The following is a 10,232-nucleotide window of genomic DNA, read 5'->3' as shown; positions in this document are numbered from 1 at the left end:
TATACAACCTTCTTTTATGATTCTTGAACCAAGTGTTAGTAAAATTCTACAAGGCTGCTTCCTCTTTCATTCCTTCCTCCCAATCCATATTCACCTACTATGTTTCCTTCTCTCCCTTTTCCTACTGACGAATTCCAGTCACCCATGACTATTAAATTTTCGTCTCCCTTCACTACCTGAATAATTTCTTTTATCTCGTCATACATTTCATCTATTTCTTCATCATCTGCAGAGCTAGTTGGCATATAAACTTGTACTACAGTAGTAGGCATGGGCTTTGTGTCTATCTTGGCCACAATAATGCGTTCACTATGCTGTTTGTAGTAGCTAACCCGCACTCCTATTTTTTTATTCATTATTAAACCTACTCCTGCATTACCCCTATTTGATTTTGTATTTATAACCCTGTAATCACCTGACCAAAAGTCTTGTTCCTCCTGCCACCGAACTTCACTAATTCCCACTATATCTAACTTTAACCTATCCATTTCCCTTTTTAAATTTTCTAACCTACCTGCCCGATTAAGGGATCTGACATTCCACGCTCCGATCCGTAGAACGCCATTTTTCTTTCTCCTGATAACGACGTCCTCTTGAGTAGTCCCCGCCCAGAGATCTGAATGGGGGACTATTTTACCTCCGGAATATTTTACCCAAGAGGACGCCATCATCATTTAATCATACAGTAAAGCTGCATGTCCTCGGGAAAAATTACGGCTGTAGTTTCCCCTTGCTTTCAGCCGTTCGCAGTACCAGCACAGCAAGGCCGTTTTGGTTAATGTTACAAGGCCAGATCAGTCAATCATCCAGACTGTTGCCCCTGCAACTACTGAAAAGGCTGCTGCCCCTCTTCAGGAACCACACGTTTGTCTGGCCTCTCAACAGATACCCCTCCGTTGTGGTTGCACCTACGGTACGGCCATCTGTATCGCTGATGTACGCAAGCCTCCCCACCAACGGCAAGGTCCATGGTTCATGGGGGGGATCAGAAATAATAGTCTGCCAGTAACATCAATATTCACTGAATATAAGGTTGTAGGTTCGGTACGTGCACCGTGCATAATTTTTTTTTACATTATAATGTGTTGAACAAAAACAATTTATTGTCGTGAGCATCCTAAATATACATTTAAACCATACTCTACAGTCAACCAGGTCAAATTTTTTTACCAGTCATTATAACTTTGTACACCACCACTCACTATTTTTCGTTTTATCTGCTAACAGAGGCAGTTTTGTCTCTAAGATTTCTATTTTGTAATTAGATTACCTTTAAAACGTCCTATTACCTCTTCTGACTTTTCTTTGCTGTTCAGATGGATTGGAAACTAAGTAACAGAAATGTAAAATAAGACAAAAGACCAGAAATGAATGAAATTAACTGAATGGTTAAATCAAGTTCCTGCAACCTTTCCCATTGGGACCAAGATAAACGCAAAAACAATAAAATGTGTAACGCATGCTGCAGTCTTCAGACATCGAAATTGAAATACTGAGCCTGGAGATGCTGCTGATAGTAGCATGAAATTAGCTGAATTAGGTGTGAACAGCAGTCTCACAGGGAACTTATAATCATCATTTCTGTCACTACCAATAAGGGAACATGGTTCTAGGCTTGCTGATAGAATTCTTCACTAAATTTACATTTATCTTCGAGTATGGCTTTCACATAAATATGTCATTACACTGTATGAAGGTAAATCATACGCTGGAGAAGTCACTGCAGCAGATATGTAATGCAAGTATATCTCATTTAAAATAAGTTGCAATTGCAGGATCAAGAAAGGTGAAAAGAAATAGGTTTTGGCTTCAAAGCTAAGGTGGAGTCTTGTACTGTAAAGACAGTGTATTAACAGAAAAGCTGAATCTCGCCCAATACCTGTTAACAGAAAGCAGTGAACATCTACGCTAAATATCTGAAAATGTTTGATGGAATGTATTTAATATATGGTATTACTGAAAGTGTTGTTCTACTTTGAAGACAATGTGTGCACTATTATTTGTAACACGTGTTATCAAAAATATCCTTAACGAATGTGTTATTTTTACATTTACAACCCCTTAGCCTAAAAACTGTTAATAACAGGTCTATATAAATATCTTTAAATTTCAAAGTAAACCTGCATTACTGAAGTAGAACAATTTATTTAGGCTTCTTATTAACCACCGATTTACTTTTGGAATGGCTTAAAATTACACAGAGTATTTTATGTAGGTAAAATAATGTGTTGTCCAAAACTGACATAAACTTAGCCAGAATAGCAGAGCAACTTTATCAGTATAAATATTAAAATATTACAGCAAACAGTCAATTTGTCTATATTTTTACTATAAAAAATGCTCAGTAACTGTAACTACAACATGTGTTGCAACAAGTAAGATATTTTGTGGGCAGTATTTTCAAAAAATGGTCTAAAGTGGGGCAAAGTTCCCCCAGTTGACTGCATTTCCATTCACATATTCCCGGTCTTCAACTTAAAATGCTAAATTTTGATAATAAATAAAAATAGCAGTTACAATACAAAATATGCACTACATTTACTTGTAATGACGTTTACTTTTTACCGTGTTTGGAAACAAGTATTGTTCAAAAAGTATTCTTCAGCAGATTTTGCATATGTGCTATTTCATTCTGAGGCTAGAAAAGAGTACAGAGTACAAGCTAATGTTCTTACTGAGTGAATGTATAGTTTTTTCCTCTCTACAATATTATATAAAATATGGGTACACTGTACGTATAAAAAGCTATTAAAATCCAGAGAAAAAAATAAACGACATAAATGAAGCACAAGGAAGACACAAAGTTGGTGGCAAAGCACAGAAGTCAAATATGTACACAGGTCAGAAGGGTGAAGTTTTTATTTATATATGCATCAATCTGAAACCTGGAGAGCGACATAGTTTACTTGCAAATAATATATGATATAATAAAAAAACTCCATACCTAGAAAGAAACGTAGAACAAAAATTTATAAAAACCACTATAATTTAAACAAAAATGAGACCACTTTAAGAGAAAATGGCAACCAAATCAAGTTTGAATGTCAATTTTTCAAATCATTTACTAAAGAGTGATTTTTGAAATCACAGTTTCTGCAGTAACTTTCTCATGGCCTGCTTCTACTGCCTTGTGTCACTACACCCTGGTATCTTTTATTTCCCTCCCTTGGAACCAGATGAATTCTTGTTGCCAGGAAACTGTGAATTATTTTCTCCTGTACACTGTGGCAGGCTGGGAAAACTACTTTCTCCTTCACTGATGCAGGCACGGCAGTGGCTACATCAGAGAGCAACAATTCACCTGCGAGTAATTTCTTCTTGTTGCTTCTCAAACACATCTCTGCCTTTTGCAACACACTGAAAACCTCACTTGATGGCTCAATAAGTGAGGTATCTGTGAAGGACTTTAGATGTAAAAGCACGTTCACACACGTACAGAGATTTTCTTTGCACAGTGTGACCACACAAATAGTATTGAGACTGCTGCTCTTCATCACACACAGTGTTACAAAGTGGCTCACCAACTTCCTCAGCACAGACATCCCCATCTTCACTAGTTCTGCCTGCAAACTACTGCCTTCATTTTCATAATTATCAGTGGCAGTATTAAAGAACTGAGAAAGAGTAATAACCCTCAATGCCGATTTTACTTCTCGTAGTGTTGCTACTGGATTTTTGAAGTGGAGCATTGCTGACAGATTTTTCAAGGTATCTCGTGTATATCTACTTATTAGCAAAAATTTAAATTTCTTCTCATTCAGGAATGTGTTCTGCAATTCCAAAATACCTCCAGCTGTCAAAACTACACCACACTGAACTGGTTTCCAGGCACTGTTCAGCCCAATTTTCAAGTTTCCAAATAATCACAGAGTGTCCTGAAGATGACAGAGAGCCTCACTGTATGTTTGTTCATCAGAACGATTCAGAGCTCTGGATGTCATGAGGCAAGACCACTCATGAACGTGCTTTAGCAACCATGCTGTGGTTAAAGTATTTCTCTGCAGTTTCTCTGTCTTGACAGCATACTCACTGGCTGCTGCAGTCTCGCTGTTAATTATGGCAGTAGCCGAGCCAACTTTCATTTTCTCGTAATGGTTTGGCATCAGACTTCACTCACACAGTTTTGGTGCCAGTTTAAGACTTAAACCACTGTCTACCTCAAGCCACTGCTATACACGATTTATATGTACCTCATTACAAGGCAGATCACGTCCCTCGACAACATTTCGTCAGAGGAAGACCGATTGCCCATTGACTAAGTGAATCCTCGTTTTTCAAAATGTGTGGTGTATCTGTGAGGAAAATTAGTTTCCAATTATCATCACAAAGACACTGGCAGAAACTAATTTTGAAAACCTTTCGACAACAATTGAAAATTCTCGCCATACAGCTCAATTTTGCCCTACCCGTCACTGACGCGATGCAGCGAACATTGTACGAGTGCCTAAGATTCCCTAATAAAGCTTATAATGATGTCTGGCGTGAGAACTGGAAAAAGATGGCCCTGTGTAATGGTAACCTATTGTTTGTTTCCATGTTGAGGTAATACCACCCAGCATAACAACTAATGCATTAGAAGCTATAGTTTTTGCAAGGGCGAGATCTGGTGGAGGTGTCGTATCATTACCAATGGTGCAGCCAATGCTCAATCATCTTCGAATGATGGAGTGATACTAACATCATCCATCATCAGAACAGCATGTTTCTCCACTGGTAAAATGAGTCAAGCTTGTCTTTCAGGGAACTCACAAGCTCCCTCAGCACACCAGGTCTAAATTTTATGCTCTGTAGCGAACATATTGGGGTTCTATCTGAAGGAAATGGTAATTTATTTTCCAGCAGGACTTTGTACCCCATACTACTACAAGGTGGTTTAATTTTTAGCCCTTTCCACTGACCATTTGCTACCTTTACGTGTCCCCTTCACTCATACTGCAAACTGATCTGCACCGAATAAACAGCGCAGACTCGCAAAGAGGCTGTCTTTTTCTAAACCCACTCCTCTCTCACTTTTCTGAGAGAGGATGAGTTTTCTCTTGAAAGCTTCAATTCCAGCCTGAAGCTAGGTTCTTCAGGGTGGTGACTTCATCTTCTGTTGTGTCCAAGTTCTCTGCAGGACGGATGTCACTGGTCACATTCGAAGGCTCTCCAACCTGTGGAACACATATTTGCAATATTACAATCTGCAAACATAAAAAGCATTTAATACTGTAATATGTTTTTAGGTAGTCAGTAATTGTTTCTCAGTAGGCTGTGGTATGTAATTTAAAGATTCGTAAGATGCCAAAATCTTACTTTCAAAGGACTGAAGCAAGTCTATGACAATCTGAGTGGTAATATTCCAAGTATGCTCTTAATACTATGAAATGGTAAAGTAATGTCATATCCTAAAGTGCAATTGTAGTTGACCAATTGTATTTAATTCTCAACAAACACTACTGTAGTGTTTCCAAAAATCTGTAGGCTCTTTGTTAGGCACCACAGGAATCTGACATGAATAGAATGTAAAAGAGCTTCACTTTACAACACTTCAATAATAACGCAGTACGTGAGAACTGAATACTTAAATTACAAGAGCTGTGAGGCAAGTGTTACTTCCTGATGTGGGTTTTAGTGGAGATTACCTTTCAGTGCAAGTAATTATTATTTACAATAAAAGACTAAATAATCAGGACCAGACCTAACCACAACATTGGACACCTTAGCACCTGTTGTGCTACATATTACCAACAAAGGCAAAGCTCTGTATACAGAGTCTGAAAAACACAAATGGTATTGGAAACACCACAGGCTTTTAAGGAAACTTTAACCAGCTGTGGTAACAAATCAAAGCATCAGTTTTCCCATTTGTGTATAACATTTAACTGTAAATTAGAAATACGGTATATACAGTGTCCAATGGCAAGCAGTAGAAACGATATAGCATAAAGGTATGAGAAATTACATTACTTTATATTTCATCAGATACCAATACAAGTGGACTGTGTGTGTGAGAGATGTGGTCTTGTTCACTAAATTACCTTGTGGTGAAGTATTTTGTTCCCCCCATCAACAGACCCTGCACATGTCAGTTTCAAAAATATACAGCTCCTGCAAATGAAATGTTTTAGGCTTCTTCTGTACACAACTCAGGGTTTAAATGAGTGTACAATATATAACTACTAAAGAAGGAACTCTAAGCAACACATTTACAACAACTTTAAAAAGGTATATGCTTAATGTACTCAACTGACAAAGAGTTTCCTACGACAATTACTACGATACTAGTAAGCCTACTTTCTGCAAGCATAATGCTGTGAAGGGAAATTCTGTGTGTCCTACTGACCGAAACAACAAATGTGTGCTGTTAGCAGTCACACGAGATTTTCAGTGTCATAATTCAGGAGCAAGTGAAAGCATGATGTATGCATATACCAATTGAAGCTGTGAATGTTATGTTCCAGTTACCTGTATTCTCAGTCCGTTTCTCTAGTAGGCCAACAGGTTTCCTCTCGGCAGGAGCTTTACGATCACCAAAAATGGTTGGCACAGCATTTGGTTTACGTTTTACCACTCCACCCAGTCTGTCGGTTCAAACTGGTCTGGAGCAAAGTGATTCTGGTAAACACAAACAGTACTATCAGTGAATTTAGTTACCAACTTCGTTATTTAAGCGATATAAAAATTTCAAGACTGTACTTTATAACTATATTTTGTAACATAAAATATATGAATGTGTAATATCAATAGAACTCAGTACATGCTACTCATAACTACATAAAGTGCAAGAAGTCAGAGACCTATGAGTTAGGTACAGTAGCTATACACAAACATTGTAACACTCAGATTCTATCTACAAACTAACTGAAAAAATTTCATTTTACACGATACGTCTAACATCTTTTAGGGAATGTATCTTCATTGAAGTTTAATTTTCATTAGGTTTAGGTTTCCTGTGTAACAACAAATATTGTACGATGCACGTTGTCTACGCCTGCCTACACTGTGTGATCAAAAGTATCCGGACACCACCAAAAATATCAGTTTTTCATATTAGGTGCATAGTCCTGCCACCTACTGCCACTGTTTCCGATGTGATGGTGAAGTGGAAACGTGAAGGGACACGTACAGCACAAAAGCGTACAGGCCGACCTCTTATGTTGACTGGCAGAGACCGCCGACAGTTGAAGAGGGTCTGTCCAAACTGTCACGCAGGAATTCCAAACTGCATCACAATCCAATGCAAGTACTATGACACTTGGGAACTTTGATTTCAAGTTACTTTTAAGTACATTATGGGAGTGAACAGTGGTCAATGTGTTACAAATATTTACTATCAAAAACAGTCTCGATCACGATTTATTTATTACGGTGACTGGTTTCGACCACTACTGTGGTCATCTTTAGAGCAATGAGTAAGAACCTCCTTCTGGTGGTAAATCACTACCACCAATCGGTACTCACCGTAATAAACAAATTGTGATCAAGACTGTTTTTGACAGTAAATACTGGATTTCAAGGTTGAGCGCACGGTGCAACGAGTGTAAACATTGGACGATTGAACAGCGGAGAAACGTTGCGTGGACAGACAAATCACGGTACACAATGTGGCGATCCGAAGGCAGGGTGTGGGTATTCCGAATTCCCGGTGCACGTCATCTGCCAGCATATGTAGTGTCAACAGCAAAATTCTGAGGCAGCGGTGTTATATGGTGTGGTCGTGTTTTCCATGGAGTGGGCTTCCACCCCTTGTTGTTTTGCGTGGCAGTATCACATGCCTACATTGATGTTTTAAGCACCTTCTTGCTTTCCACTGTTGAAGAGCAAGTCGGGGATGGTGATTGCATTTTTCAACACGATCGAGCACCTGTTCATAATGCACGGCCTGTGACGGAGTGGTTACACGACAATAACATCCCTGTAATGGACTGGCCTGCCACAGAGTCCTGACCTGAATCCTAGGGAACATCTTTGGCACGTTTCGGAATGCAGACTTCGTGCCAGGCCTCACCGACCGACATCGATACCCCTCCTCAGTGCAGCACTCCGTGAAGAATGGGCTGCCATTCCCCGAGAAAACTTCCAGCACCTCATTGAACGTATGCAAGCGAGAGTGGAAGCTGTCATCAAGGCTAAGAGTGGGCGCCAGGAACTTCTAAGTCATTTTCAGGCATGTGTCCGGATACTTTTCATCACATAGTGTAGTATTTGTATCTGAGACTGTTGAATATACAAGATGCCGTATTAAAAGAGTTAATTATAAATATACTGTACTGTTACGACTGACGATACAATTCAACTATGCTATTCTTTTTATTTATTTCAACGTTTGTCGAAACGGTAGGCGTACACTATTAAATGCAAGTAACAGGTACTTTACAGAGGTACGTCATTATCACGCCAGTTATTTTCACAAAATTTACTGAAAATGAGGCACTGTTAATTGATCTTTGAAGTACACATAGCCATTGCCAACAACATACATTAAAACATCCAAATACTGTACTTCCCATCTTCAACAATTGGGCCTACACACTGAATACGAAACGAAATACCGTGTTTACCTATTACACCTTTCGTGTTGCCAAAAATATGCCTCTATAGCAGTCAGTACATTACAGATTAACCAGAGACGTGTAGCTTTCACTATGGTTTGTCCAAAAAAACGGACTTGCACACAGCGTACCTTTTACAAACAAATGTGAACGGTTTGAGACGAACCACATGTAATGACACACCAAATCTGATCACTAAGCGAGTCGAAATACAGCAAGTCTGTTAGACAGCGAATGTTAAACCTTAAGATTATTTGCACTAATGAATGAAAACTGTACTTCCCATACACAAGCGAGAGTCTCACGTGGGCTGCCAGTTGGCTCTGCTGGTTTTCATCGGTCATATTCTCCTTCTTGCTGCATCTCTACCTTCAGAAGGAATTCTGTACAGTTTACCTCCCTTTCTGCCTCAGAACAAAAAGCGAAAAGCACAGCACTGAGGTAGTATTCTACTTAGAACTTTGAAAATACACAACACTGCCCATGCTTCTCACACAATGCTTGGGCCCACGACGGCTGCTAATGTTACACGATGTGATTTCAGCCAACTGTGGATGGCGGCCAACGCAGCAGAATACGATGTCCGTACTTCCCTTTATACGAGGCTGTACTGCCCTGGTAAACACGCCACGACTCCAGCGCTGCAAAGTGGAGTGCATCTCGACTTGCACTGCTGCCAACTTTGGACTTGCTAGCAAAACGACTTCCTCGTGGAAGAACGGGGACGTGTGTTTAAAACCTTCAATCGTGCAATCGGATAGATCAGCAAAGTTTCACAAGTGAGAAGATAGTACGACACGTGTAGGTGGAACAGATTCTGTAAGGTTTCAACGTTCACCTTTTGCATTATAAACAACCCACATACAGTACTTGATAGTGTATCCTACAGCAGTCTCCAAATAAATTCTCGCCCTTGTGCTATTAGGTGCTAATTATTTCCAACTGTTTGCGCTGGCTGTACGCTACCATCAGAACTTTAATTTCAAAAAGAGCATTACTTACATCTAAATAGGAATTCAACTTCATTAACAATTATTTAACATAATTCCAGTTTATAAGTTACTATGTTTAACCTACTGAAACGGCTTTGCCCTCGCATTTTTTGCGAGTTAATTGCATGCATGAACTCTTCAGTTATTTATGCACCATCCAGGTTGTGGATTCTTTGCAGCTTTTGGAATTAGTGCTTTGCAAGGCTTGTATGTAACACATAAATGAGATACTTCATGACCTTAATTCAAGATGGGAGTGTCATTCTGTAAAAATATAATTCATCCAGAAATCCCATCCAACCTTGCTATCTGAATCAGCACTTTGTGTGTCAAAGTGAAAACTTTGTATGTCTCTTCACTTCTGTTGCCACAGTATCTGTATTTCTCAGGTAAGTTTTCATATTTGTGTATGTCTCTTCGTGACCTAATAAGTAAATACAATCTTTAATTGATGGCAGTATGTTTGAGCACTGATTTTCATAATTACCAGCAGCAGGAATGTACAGATTACTCAATTCAATTAAACATCTCAGTATCTTAGTTTGTTGCTGTTAAGGCTAAATATAATTTACAGAAATGCAATTTTTGCAACTGCTAGTACTACTGCTAAATCTACTGCTGCAGCTACAAGTTATAGAACCATAGATATCAGAACTTTATGTGTGCATTTATTGTGACGTGCAGATACTACGTAACTAATTTTTTT

At 38.9% G+C, this 10,232-nt stretch overlaps 1 long non-coding RNA gene across 1 annotated transcript in view; it reads right to left on the bottom strand.

Moving 5' to 3' along the window:
• Positions 1 to 4,077: 4,077 nt before the first annotated feature.
• LOC126232164 (uncharacterized) overlaps positions 4,078 to 10,232 on the bottom strand; it is a 32,615-nt gene continuing 26,460 nt past the window's right edge. The window contains exon 3 of the long non-coding RNA XR_007544674.1: positions 4,078 to 4,356. This is a non-coding gene — a long non-coding RNA (uncharacterized LOC126232164). The remainder of the gene's footprint in view (positions 4,357 to 10,232) is intronic.

Source organism: Schistocerca nitens, unplaced genomic scaffold (genome assembly GCF_023898315.1).
Source record: "Schistocerca nitens isolate TAMUIC-IGC-003100 unplaced genomic scaffold, iqSchNite1.1 HiC_scaffold_465, whole genome shotgun sequence".
Classification (NCBI taxonomy): Eukaryota; Metazoa; Arthropoda; class Insecta; order Orthoptera; family Acrididae; genus Schistocerca; species Schistocerca nitens.
The sequence above is the reverse complement of the archived record's forward strand: the minus strand, read 5'-3'. Positions and strand labels throughout refer to the sequence as shown.